General features: G+C 36.6%; 1 protein-coding gene across 4 annotated transcripts in view; it reads left to right on the top strand.

The window, feature by feature from the left end:
* Bicra (BRD4 interacting chromatin remodeling complex associated protein) overlaps window positions 1–14,189 on the top strand; it is a 367,621-nt gene that overhangs the window by 299,022 nt on the left and 54,410 nt on the right. The window lies entirely within an intron of this gene.

Here is a 14,189-nt window from a genome sequence, read left to right as displayed (position 1 = left end):
ATGACATGTGTATCAAATGGAAGGTGTTAATGAGTATTTTAAAAGGGCGTGTGGCTTAGTTCTATAGGTGGACGCCTTTTCGAGATATCGCCATAAAGGTGGACCAGGGGTGACTCTAGAATTTGTTTGTACGATATGGGTATCAAATGAAAGGTGTTAATGAGTATTTTAAAAGGGAGTGGGACTTAGTTCTATACGTGGACGCCTTTTCGAGATATCGTTATAAAGAGATATGGGTATCAAATGAAAGGTGGACCAGGGTTGGCTCTAGAATGGGTTTGTACAGTATGGGTAACAAACGAAAGGTGATAATGAGTATTTTAAAAAGGAGTGGGCCTTAGTTCTATAGGTGGCCGCCTTTTCGAGATATCGCCATAAAGGTGGACCAGGGGTGACTATAATGTGTTTATACTATATGGGTATCAAATTAAAGGTATTAATGAGGGTTTTAAAAGGGAGTGGTGGTAGTTGTATATGTGAAGGCGTTTTCGAGATATCTACCAAAATGTGACCCATAACTTCATCTGTCGGGTACCGCTAATTTATTTATATATATAATACCACGAACAGTATTCCTGCCAAGATTCCAAGGGCTTTTGATTTCGCCCTAGAGAACTTTTTCATTTTCTTCTACTTAATATGGTAGGTGTCACACCCATTTTACAAAGTTTTTTTCTAAAGTTATATTTTGCGTCAATAAACCAATCCAATTACCATATTTCATCCCTTTTTTGTACTTGGCATAGAATTATGGCATTTTTTTTTTTAATTTTTCGTAAATTTCGATATCGAAAAAGTGAGCGTGGTCATAGTCGGATTTCGGCCATTTTTTATACCAATACAAAGTGAGTTCAGATAAGTACATGAACTGAGTTTAGTAAAGATATATCGATTTTTATTCAAGTTATCGTGTTAAGGGCCGAGCGGAAGGACAGACGGTCGACTGTGTATAAAAACTGGGCGTGGCTTCAACCGATTTCGCCCTTTTTCACGGAAAACCGTTATTGTCCTAGAATCTAAGCCCACAAGGATTGGTAAATTTTTGTTCGACTTATGGCATTAAAAGTATCCTAGAAAAATTAAATGAAAAAGGGCGGAGCCACGCCCATTTTGAAATTTTCTTTTATTTTTGTATTTTGTTGCACCATATCATTACTGGAGTTGAATGTTGACATAATTTACTTATATACTGTAAATATATTAAATTTTTTGTTAAAATTTGACTTTAAAAATTTTTTTTTTTAAGTGGGCGTGGTCGTTCTCCGATTTTGCTAATTTTTATTAAGCATACATATAGTAATAGGAGTAACGTTCTTGCCAAATTTCATCATGATACTGCCAAATTACAGCTTGCAAAACTTTTAAATTACCTTCTTTTAAAAGTGGGCGGTGCAACGCCCATTGTCCAAAATTTTACTAATTTTCTATTGTGCGTCATAAGTTCAACTCATCTACTAAGTTTCATCGCTTTATCTTTCTTTGGTAATGAATTATCACACTTTTTCTGTTTTTCGAAATTTTCGATATCGAAAAAGTGGGCGTGGTTATAGTCCGATATCGTTCATTTTAAATAGCGATCTGAGATGAGTACCCAGGAACGTGCATACGGAATTTCATCAAGATACCTCAAAATTTACTCAAGTTATCGTGTTAACGGACGGACGGACGGACGGACATGGCTCAATCAAATTTTTTTTCGATACTGATAATTTTGATATATGGAAGTCTATATCTATCTCGATTCCTTTATACCTGTACAACCAACCGTTATGCAATCAAGGTTAATATACTCTGTGAGCTCTGCTCAACTGAGTATAAAAATTTTTTACTGCGTAAAATCGTAAAATACTGTCAGATCTGACTAGCATTTCAATTATAAATATTTCTTAATAGTCGAAATATAAGTTGCCGTTGGATTTGGGGGATAATACGATAGTTTTTCCTTTATATGGAAAACATAAAAAAGTTAAGAATACGTTAGACGGCAAACATGTTTATGTCTTAACTTTTCTTGGAGAACCGGTCGAAAAGTTTTCATACCGAAATCAGGAACCTGAACCTCGAACCTGAAAGACTACAGGCCTATAAGTTTGACATCCTTTTTGCTCAAACCCCTGGAGATATTAATAGATGTATATATAAAATCGAATATGAATGAAGCATTATACTTTTAAGCACAACATGCTTACACCAAAGGCCAAGTCAGTCGATACTGCATTGAATAGGGTGGTCATGAATATAAGGAAAGCCCTATGTCATTTTCTGGACATTGCCGGTGCTTTCGACAATGTCTCGAGATGAACAATCATCGACAGGCTGAATTCGATTAAAGTACATTCGACCTTAACAAATTGAATTGGCCCCATGTAAAGCTGCAGAATAATCACGTTGCTTCTATGCGTGGCCACAAAATGTGTTTACAGAGTAATAGAAAAGTAGGGTGGGGTATTATCGCCATACTGTGATCGCTGCTTAGGTGGTTCGACAGGGGATCAGTCAAACTCACGGAGTATGCAGATGACGTTTTTAGCTCGCTGGCAGATCAGGCTCTTCTTTTTTTTTTCTCGGACGTTGTGGCAGCGCACTGCCCTCAAGTGGCCCGATGAAACCAGGCTACTCCTGTTTTTGTTTTTTTTTTTTTAATTCATACCTACTTTTTTTTTTTTTTTGTATCGTAATTCTTATTTATGTGTTATTTTTAATTTTTTTTGTTACCGAGTCTTTGGGAGGCAGTGGCTTCTTAAGCGCCGAGATCTAAAACCTCTCAGCTACAGAGAAACTCATCAGCTGAGAAAAATACAATAGACTAAAGTATAAATATAATTTTTTAATTATTAAGAGAAGATAGAACCGTATTTTTTTATGGCAAAGAGCGAGTCCGAAACATCAATTATTCTCGAGTGAGAGTTATAATCTTCACACAAACATAGAAAAGGTTCGTGTAGTTGAAAATTGTTTCTGCATTGTTTAAGAATTATAGGTTTATAATGCCTTGATACTCGGCATGGAACATTCAAGTTTACTTCGTTCAAAAGAATTGGGCTTGAAATCGATCCATTTAAAAGTCTAGCCATAAATAGTACACCTAGCATTTCTCTACGACTTGCAAGTGTAGGAAGATTTATTAGTTTTAATCGATAAGTGTAAGGAGGAAGATTATACGGAGAGTCCCATTGAAGATTTCTCAAGCCGAAAAGTAAAAACTGTTTTTGAATTGATTCTAGTCTATCCATATGAACTTGATAACGCGGATTCCAAATTATCGATCCATATTCTAATATCGGCCTCACCAATGATGTAAAAAGGGTTTTTGTAACGTAAGGATCACTAAACTCCTTTGCCCATCTTTTCACAAATGCTAAAACTCCTCTCGCTTTATTGACTGTGGCATTAATATGAGGGTTGAAACTAAGTTTGCAATTCATTGTAACTCCCAAGTCGACAAAAACATCAACGCTTTCCAGAGTTTGGCCATTAATTGTGTAGGAAGCTGGCTGTATGTTCCCACGTGAAAAACATATGGATTTACATTTTTCTATGTTGAGAGGCATAAAATTCGCATTACACCAAGTAACTAAACGATTTAAATCCGCCTGGAGTACAGAACGTTCTTCAACCGACGCGTATGACTTAAAAAGTTTTACGTCGTCGGCATACATTAAAATTTTAGAATATTTTATAGTTGTGGAAACATCGTTTATAAAGATCAAAAACAGAATAGGACCGAGATGGCTGCCCTGAGGTACACGGGAGGGAACATCGATGACATTCGAACAAATGTTTTTAAAAATGACTCTGAGTTCTACTGCAAAGATAGGAGGAGATCCAGCGAGTTAGGCCAGGTTGAAAACCAAGCAATTCGAGTTTATAAACAAGTAATGAGTGGCGTACTTTGTCAAATGCTTTGCTGAAGTCAGTGTATATAACGTCGGTATGATGATTTTTTCTAAACCCATTAAAGACGTGATTTGTAAATTCAAGCAAATTGGTTGCGGTTGATTTGGCTCTACAAAAGCCATGCTGAGAACTATCTATCAATGTAGAAATCGAAAATGTAAGGTGATTAGTAACGATTGCTTCGAAAAGCTTAGGGATAGCGGGGAGTTTTGCTATTCCACGATAGTTTTCAATAGGCGACTTGCTTCCTTTTTTATGGAGTGGGATAAGAAAAGATTCCTTCCAAGCCGTTGCGAAAATGCCATTTTTTAAAGATAGGTTAAACAGATCAGTAAGGAACTGGTAAATGTATTCCGCACATTTTTTAAGAAAACATGTTGGGATAAAATCGGGACCGTATTTGAAGGATTCTTTCAGGGTCTTTAGATGTAGTAGAACATCTTCAGGCAGCAAATGTGGGGCATATATTGAGTTACTAGAACGGAGCTCATACGGATAATTTGTAGGTGATGAATCAACCACAGCAGAGTAATTAGAGTGAAAGAATTGAGCGAAGAAGTTTGCAATCTCTTGATCGTCGCTGGAAATGCTATTTCTAAACTTCATGGCAGAAGGAAACCCGTTAGTTCTGCGTTTAGAATTTACGAAATCATAAAAGACTTCGAGTGGCAAATAATGTTTCTTCTAATTTTACATATTTAAGCTTTATAACAATAACACTTTTTATGAAGTTCAAAATACTTATGACGGAAAATAGCGTACTGTGCATAATGAGAATATAAACCGGTTCTCTTATATAATTTGAATAAACGTGATTTCTTATTTTTTAAAGCTTTTAAATCTTTAGTAAACCAGGCTTGCACTGGTTCAATGTACGAGCATGTGCGTTTGGGCACATTTTTTTCAAATAAAGTATAAATGGTTTTATTAAAATGTAAAACGTCTTCCTCTACATCCTCTTTATATCGAGGCCACGTTATCTCAGAAAGCTCTTTATTTAAATTGTTGAAATTAGTTTTGGAAAAATCAAAGCATCTGGTAGAGACATGTGTTTTGTTAGTGCAGCCGACTTCGTTGCTTATGATTTCGTAAGTTATCTCAAGAGAAGGATGGTAAACGTCTTCTGGCAAAACAAGAGGTTCACACCGATTTATAGAGAATTTAGATATGTCGTCAACAAATGCTAAGTCTAAGAATTGTCCATACTTATTCGGAAAGAAGTTGATCTGATTAAGGCAAAGATCAGTAATTCCATCCAAAAAGTCATTGTTATGCATCTTGGATGATACGGGGACAATATTGTGATCAACGGAATTCCAAGATATATGTGGCAGGTTAAAGTCGCCTAAAACAATCATTGAGTCCGTGGGCTTTATCATCGAATTGACTGATTGTAACAGTGAAATATGGTGCATATACACTGATAGATCAGAAGACGGTGGAATATAGCAAACGGCTAAGTAAATACGACCCCGGCCTAGTAAGATTCGGATGCATTTAAACTCGATGGAGTCAACTTCGGCTAAATTAACATCTTAGATGGAATTGAAGAATGTACAGCTAGCAAGACACCACCTCCGGTCCTATTTAAGCGATCATTTCTATAGGTCTGATACCGCAAAAAATTTCGGAATTTAAAACATTGGGTTTCAGCCATGTTTCGGTAAAAGCAATAATATTATAGTTACAGTGAATGGTTTTCAAATATAAGTCTGTTAATTTAGTATTTAAGCCTCTAACGTTTTGATAGTAAATACTTAAGCAAGATGTTAAATTAAGTTTTTTGGATCGGAACTTTGAGGAGGAATTTTTGCTACATTTTGAGTAATCTCAATAGTCTTATGCACAAATTCGCAAACAAAAGCCCCTGGCCGCCAAAATACGCTGTCCAAAAGTATATCAAAATCTTTTGAGTAGACATCAATTCTAAATGAAGAAATGTTTCTTTCGTAATTAAATTTAAATTTTCTTAAATTCATGCCGTCAACCTTAATTTTCGAAGTGACATAAGACTTGATATCCTCAACGGAAGTGTCTTTGTCAAAGCGAGATACAAAAATCGATTGTTTGAGCGGGACTACAACCAGCTTCTTAGCCGGTGCTTCTGAATAAGAAGTCACAGATTGAGAAGTTACAGTTTCAGAAGTTACAGTTTGAGACTCTAAGGTGTTTTCCGCGGCCTTAGAAGTGGATGGAACCACAGCTTGCGGATTAGGGGAAGCCAAGTCTATGAGCTCCACTTGCGGAAGATTAATGTTCTGAGCAGGATTAAGATTCAAAGCGTCAGGTGAGTCTTCAGAGTGTTTTTGTTTATTATCGCAGTTGTCTTTATTTCTATTTAAACAATGCGGTAACTCATCCAAACACTTGAAGGATTTGAACAAGCTATCGTATTGATTGAACTTTTCCGTGATTATGGAAAACTCTTTAGCAATTTCAGAAAACGCATTTCGTTTTTGTCTAAACAGTTTAAATAGGTCAACCTCAGTTGATCTGCATTTAATGCATGACCAACGCACTCCCTTCTCCCCATCATTGACAGTGTCAACAACTCTAGCCGTCAGTCCCGCGCACTTTCCATGGGCGAGCCCATCGCAAAGCCAGCAAGAGACAAAACGTTCGGACTCGCCTTTTACCTGACAGTTTTTGAAAATGCAAGTCATTTTTTATAGAAAGGTGAAAATAGACTAGTATAAGAATATAGAAATGGTAAAGATATGTTTGTAAATTACAAAGAAAAAACAGTTGAAATAGCACTGAGAATGAAAAAGGTTATATATAAAGCAACTCTGAAAGTTTGGGGGCTTAGCGGTAGCTAGCAGTTTTAGAGTCACTGTCACTTGATACTTAAAAAGCGACGCAAACAGCTGCGAAGACAGTAAATTGCGAGAAAAACAAAAAGTGTAAGCACAGAAACAATTGCAAGGTGAAAAGGTGCCAATCAAAATTGCAACAAAAACACAAATGCACAATGACTCGGCAAACACGAAATGAATAATAAGAAATTGATTAAAAACTAAAAATTCACAAAATCTTAACTTTTCAAAGCAAACCAATTGTATTAAAATGAACTCTAGATTTTCGCACTTATTTTTGTCACAAACTAGTATTACAATTTAGATATTATAATGTAAAACTCGCAAAATAAACACAGCAAAATAAAATGCAACTTCACAGCTATAATGACGTTTGCGTCTGCGTCACATACATGTCGGGCATCTGAAGTCGGGTATATAGCACAAAATATCTAGGAATTATACTAGATAGAAAATCTCCACAACACTCCATGTGGAAGAGAGAGCCAAGAAAGCTACGAGACACTGTATACATGCAAGAGGATGCTAGAATTCAAGGATGCACGTAGGACCCTTCGCGTAAACTCTTTCAATTGGGTATTTACGGCAATTGTCAAGCCCATACTTTACTATGGGTCCTTGTTTCGTGGACAGCCACACAAAAAGTACGTTTACCAAAAAAAACTTAAGGGGCTATGAAGATTATCATAACGGGAGCCCTAAAAACTACACCGACAGCAGCATTGCATACTATTCTGCACATCCCACCTGCAGACCTTATGGCCAAAAATATAGCGCTGGCTATTGCAACAAGGTTGAAGGCCTCGGGACAGCGTCAGTGTAGGTCATAGCAGTATGGCGGCATTAAATATAGGGCGAACGGACAATATGATCCCGTGCCTGAACTTCGAAAGAGAGAATACTAGCTCTGTTTCCAGAAAAAATTCTTTCAATCAATCTAAATCGCTCTCAAAATATAATCATCTTTTCAACATTCGCAACAAAAAACTCAGAACAAAAAAAATAAAATAATTTTTCTTAGAAATATTTTTACCATCACAAATTCTTACATGTAGAAAGTTGTCGGTTGTAAGACATGATACCACGTTTTTGGAAATAATTTATTATTTTGAGGAAATCGTTTTTAGCGGAAAATTTTTATTTATTTTAGAAATATATATGTACATATTTTTTTAATGTGTACATTTGACTTTCTTCAGTGAATGCGTTTAAAAGACCTGTCAGTGGTTATGCTAAGATTCAAATAAGTATATAAGTGAAAACATGATGTTCTTGAAATGCAAATCAATCCACCCTTAATGTTAACAAGTAAATAAAATAATTTAAAAAAAAAATGTTTAAGTTGAAACGGTTTTATTGAAAACAATAATTACATGAAGTAATAATAATACTAAAAGCTAGAAAATAATTAGGTAGGTACTAGTCATCACACTCCTCAGTAATCTAGGGCATTGATCAGACAATTAAATAAAAGCATTGGGCGCGTGAAATTATTATTACTTCATGTAATTATTGTTTTCAATAAAACCGTTTAACTTAAACATTTTTTTTAATTATTTTATTTTCAAGTTTTTAGTCTTTATTTAATTGTCCATTATTTCTCATTCTATTTAGTTAATTTAATGACTCATTATTACAAGGACTCTTTCCTGACAATTTGTTACAATCTAAGTCCTCAATAAATAATCCTTCCCAAGACTTTACTCGACTCTGCGCAACGTATGCTTGTCCCTTCTCGAACTCCAAAATATTTTGATGTCACTTCTATCGTACTATGCGTAATATTTGTTCCAAATATGAGCCAAATCGGACCACAAATACGAATTTTTTGAATATCTCGATCCTTGCGCCACCTGGCGGCGATTTTTTTTTCATGTGTCGCTTTCTATTCTTGTATGTAATATGTGTTCCAAATATGAGCCTAATCAGACCGCACATACGATTTTCTGAATATCTCGGTCCTTGCGCCACCTGGCGGCGATTTTTTCATATATCGCTTTCTCTTCATGTATGTATATTGTGTTCCAAATATGAGCCAAATCGGACCACAAATACGATTTTTTGAAATATTTCGATCCATGCGCCACCTATTGGAGTTTTTTTATATTATTGCATTGTCATCGGGTTCTGAACTATATTCCAAGTTTCAAGCTTGTACCTTATCGGGAAGTTACTTAAATTTTAATTACAAAATTTGTTTACAACGGCCGTGCAGCCGTGCAACCGGCCTGTCAAGTCAAGCTAAATAAAACCGTTTAAAAAGTCTAAGTTCGGGTGAAACCGAACATTACATACCCAGCTGTGCACTTGACTTAAATACCATAGAGTTATTGCAAGCTTTATTAAGGTTAGAACTTTAGGAAAAGTGGCCGTGGTCTTTGACCGATTTTGATTATATTCACTCCGCCTATATAATTGTGTATCTGCTAAAGTTCCAAACTTACAGCTAAAGCTCCAAATTTTCATCTAAATGTGGGTGGTGCCACACCCATATTCCAAAATTTTTTTTAATTTTTGTTTTGTGTCATAAAACCAATCGACCTACCAAATTTCATTAGCTTAGCGGTATTCGTTTTTGAATTATTTATCTCGATTTTTCCATTTTTCAAAATTTTCAATATCGAAAAAGTGGGCGTGATTATAGTCCAATTTCGCTTATTTTCAATACCAATCTATTCTGGGTCCAGATTAACCCGTATACCGAATTTGGTGAAGACATCGTAATATTTGCTCAAGTTATCGTGTTAACGAACGGACGGACATGGCTTAGTCAAATTTTTTTTTTTATACTGCTGATTTTGATGTCTATATCTATCTCGATGCTTTTATACCTCTTCAATCAACCGTTATCCAATCAAAGCTATAATACCCAGTGTACAAGTACAGCTTGTAGGTTTAAAAATAAAATTGCAAAATCCTCTAAATGTTCAGCATAGAGCGCTCTTCTAGTACTCCACATTTAAAGTACACTCCATGGCAAACTTTTCATTCAGCTGTCACAATGATATATACATATAAACATGTATATAAATAAACGTGGCAAAAAACATACCCTTTTGTGAAGCGATAGTAAAATATTGGGGGAATACAGTTTAAAGTAGCTAACAATTTTATCAGATGTAAAACAAATAAATCGCGCTCGCGCAGAAATTATTTGCCTTTGACATAAAATAAAGAAACACTCCATATATATAAAATACTAGCAGACCCGGCAAACGTTGTTCTGCCCTAAATTTGGTCTATCAGCATACATTTTAATAATTCTGCCCTCGTCCCTCTAGACTTTTTCCTAATCCTTGTATTCACTCCTCCCTCCGCATTTTTCGCTTCATCTATCTCCATCTTCGTGTCATTCTAACTCTTTCTCAGTCTCCTTCTCTCTTTTCTCTTCTCTCAAGTTTTTCTCATTCTTCTTCACCTCTTATTGCCAGTCCCAGAGGGTTGTATGTATTTTGTTCCAGTCCCATTCCGAGTCTCAGGCCCAGTCCCACTCCAAGTCTCAGTCTCAGTCCCAGTCCTAGTCCTAATACCAGTCCCAGTCCATATCTGGTCTACTTCCCAGAAAAAAGCATCGTAAATACTAATATAGGCAAATTTATATACCACATTTTAGACAAATCGAATAGAATGTATGTAAAAAGGTATGTGGGTATTATTAATTTATGTCTTTATTTCGGCTTCGCCAGGTTAATCCGACTAAATCGAATATCACAATGAAAATTACTTTAAAGCTCTCAGCAACATATTTCATTTGATATCCATAATACACACACATTCTAGGTGTATCCAGGTGCTTGTTTTGGCATATATCTCGCGACTTTAGTCACCCAGCGGTATAGAAATTACTCTGTACTAAAGCATACAGCAACAGCTTTAATTTGATACCCGTAATGTAAAAACACATTCTAGGTGTATCCGGGTCCACGTGTTGGCCTATATCTCGAGACCCTAGTCACCTATCGGCATAAAACTTACCCTGTACTAAAGCACACATCAACAGCTTCAATTTGATATCCATAATGTAAAAACACATCCTAGTGTTACCCTGATCCACGTTTTGGACTATATCTCGAAACCCTAGTCACCAATAGGTATGAAAACTACCCTGTACTAAAGCACTCATCTACAGCTTTCATTTGATATACATATTGTATAAACACATTCTAGGGGTACCCGGGTCCACGTTTTGGGATATATCTCGAGACCCTAGCCTCCCAGTTGTATGAAAATTATCCTGTACTATAGCACTCATCAACAGTTTTCATTTGATATCCATATTGTATAAACACATTCTAGGGGTACCCGGGTCCACGTTTTGGGCTATATCTCGAGACCCTAGCCTCCCAGTTGTATGGAAATTATCCTGTACTATAGCACTCATCAACAGCTTTCATTTGATATCCATATTGTATAAACAAATTCTAGGGGTACCCGGGTCCACGTTTTGGGATATATCTCGAGACCCTAGCCTCCCAGTTGTATGAAAATTATCCTGTACTATAGCACTCATCAGCAGTTTTCATTTGATATCCATATTGTATAAACACATTCTAGGGGTACCCGGGTCCACGTTTTGGGATATATCTCGAGACCCTAGCCTGCCAGTTGTATGAAAAGTATCCTGTACTATAGCATTCATCAACAGCTTTCATTTGTTATCCATATTCTATAAACACATTCTAGGGGTACCCGGGTCCACGTTTTGGGCTTTATCTCGAGACCCTAGCATCCCAGTTGTATGAAAATTATCCTGTACTATAGCACTCATCAACAGCTTTCATATGATATCCATATTGTATAAACACATTCTAGGGGTACCCGGGCACCCTAGGCACATAGCGAAAAAAAGGTAGACGTTGGCCGATTCTCAGACCTACCCAATATGCTCACAAAATTTCATGAGAATCGGTTCTGCCGTTTCGTAATAGTTAAGCCTCTAAAACCGTGACAGAAGAATTTTATATATTAGATTTATTATCTGTATTTAATTAGGGAGACATGCTTTATTCAATTGTTTTCATAATAGATATTAGAGAAAAAATTGCAAAGTTTACAAACGGCGATGATTACTAGGACATATTTCTGAATTTCACTTCTTCATCAGCTAGCTTCTCGGGAGCTGAGTACTGAACTCGAAATCTCCAATATTCATACTTTATTGATGCGTTTAACCACGCAGCCATATGAATGCCCCCGCTGCTCGCTTGGAAATTGGTCTCTAAGCATTGCCTTTTTGTTGCTATTTCTTTATTCACCATTTAGGTACATACTAATTCTATATGCTTTTTACTCCTAATTGTGTGGAATATTTCTAGGCGCGCTTGAGAGCTTAGTATCATTGGATTTTTTTAGTATTGCTTTTATTAGCAGTACTTCCGCTTTTCACTATTATATCAGTGTTATCATCTGTATTTAATTAGCGATACACGCTCATATTGCTTCTGCCTTTACACTAGTATAAAGTATGAATGCGAGTGTTAAAGTTACGTGGGTACCTGTCTTGGAAGACCCAACCCCACGGTGTACTTAAACACTAATCAATATCCGTTGATCACCGGCCCAACAAAGTTCGTACCAATCGGCTGGATTGGGTGTTCAGGTCAAACAGCCTTGGTGAGGCCTATCATTACCCCGCCATTCCATTTCGGGTAAATGGCACCCGGTTGCACGGCAACTCCACCGAGAGTCCGAGCTTGTCTCAGTATCCCTCTTTCATTGATTTTGTTATCTCAATATCTGAATAACGTATTAATCAGCATGAGATATGTATTTGTTTATGACAATTTAGGAATGTGACCAACCTCTTCTGCCCAGCCGTTGCAACTTGCAAAAATGTATGATACATTGTTGACGACAAACTGCCTTTGCTTCGATATTGCTTAAGACGGTACTTCGCTGACAAACGCTATGCACCTTTTTACGCTTCATTTTTGCTTCCATTTTCACTCCAATTATCTTACCAATTTTCGTTCCAATTTCCACTCCAATTAAACTCCATTTTGCATCCACAATTGAAGTCTGTCTGTGGTCAACCTTTTCTGCTCATATACCTGCATTGTAACGCGCACCTGCCTCAACAATATCTTCGCAAAGCAGTTCGCCCAGTGTTGTCATCCGACATACTCAGCCGATTACTCAACCTCTTCCGTCAAATCCTGCCACAGTTTTGGATGTGGCCGTCCGTTCTTCGAAGACATCCTTTCTTAACGTAGCCTAAGGCAGCTTCAAACATCTCAAAAGACAAGATGAGCACTGGCCTACTCGTACAATTATCTATAGTTTTTAGCTGACGATAGGCATCCGTTTCTTCATTTAGCTCCATGTTCTCCGATTGTCACAATTATGGGATGTGACCAACACTTTCGTCTGCCCCTCATTGTCAGTTTTCAATGAATTAGGTTTATCGAGACAAGCGAGTGAGCGAATGCCCTTGGTTTGCACACCCATGGGAAAACTTTATTGTCTACTCAGAGCTGGTCTATAAGTGAACCCTTAGGTTGAAACCACAGCCACCGCGATTCTGCCACAAGGGGGCCGAACCCATGGAGCGGAGGTGAAACCTGAATACAAGCATCAATGTTGGAGATTTCGAGTTCAATACTCAGCTCCCGAAAAGCTAGCTGATGAAGAAGTGAAATTCTGAAACATGTCCTAGTAACCATCGCTGTATGGAAACTTTGCAATTTTTCTCTAATATCAATAACTAAAATATTTATTTGTATGATTTAATCGGGGATTGCCCGTATTCCTTTTTTAAATGTATGAAAACATTTATTTGAAGCAATTTTTTAATTTTATAATTTATTTAATAATTTGGGAAACATTTAAACACCGTGACATCAGGACGGACAAGGCGACAGCTGCTTCGATTATACCTTGTAAATCTCTTCAAAGCCTTTTCTCCCGTGAGTGGGAGTCGAACCCGCACTCCTACGATAGTTGAAATGGTTACAAATGCATTCAGCTACGTCATGCCTTAGTTGTTGTAAAGTTTTTCCCAATTGCCTCCTTTTTTTCCTTTTTTCCCAAATTATTAAATAAATTATAAAATATTTATTTCTTACGTATTTCTTACTTCTTTTTTTATTAAGAGACTTGCCTGATATAGCAGCGAACGGAAAATTGGCAGTGGCAGTTTTTATTAAATTTCGCCAATTAAACTTTTTAATTTCGGTATATTAAGAAGAAAAAACTTCTATGAATTTCGTAACTAAAGCTATGCAAACCAGTCTCAAAAACGAAAAAAATTCGAAAATTTGAGAAAATCTTACGAAAATTTCGAAATCTTTTATTTGGAGTTCTCTGATGAAATTTGGTGAGCTGGTATATTTTTGTCTCCGATTACACATTATCTGATCGAACCACTATAGCATGTATCTGCCATGCAAACGATTTTTCGGAGGACTTTCGCCTTTTTTTTTTGTAATTTTAAAAGTTAGAAGCTTGAATTTTCACCAGGTGTTTACAAGTATCGCA

The sequence above is a fragment of the Eurosta solidaginis genome, chromosome 1, assembly GCF_040869045.1.
Source record: "Eurosta solidaginis isolate ZX-2024a chromosome 1, ASM4086904v1, whole genome shotgun sequence".
Taxonomy (NCBI): domain Eukaryota; kingdom Metazoa; phylum Arthropoda; class Insecta; order Diptera; family Tephritidae; genus Eurosta; species Eurosta solidaginis.
Note: the sequence above shows the minus strand (reverse complement) of the source record. Positions and strands in the feature narration are given on the sequence as shown.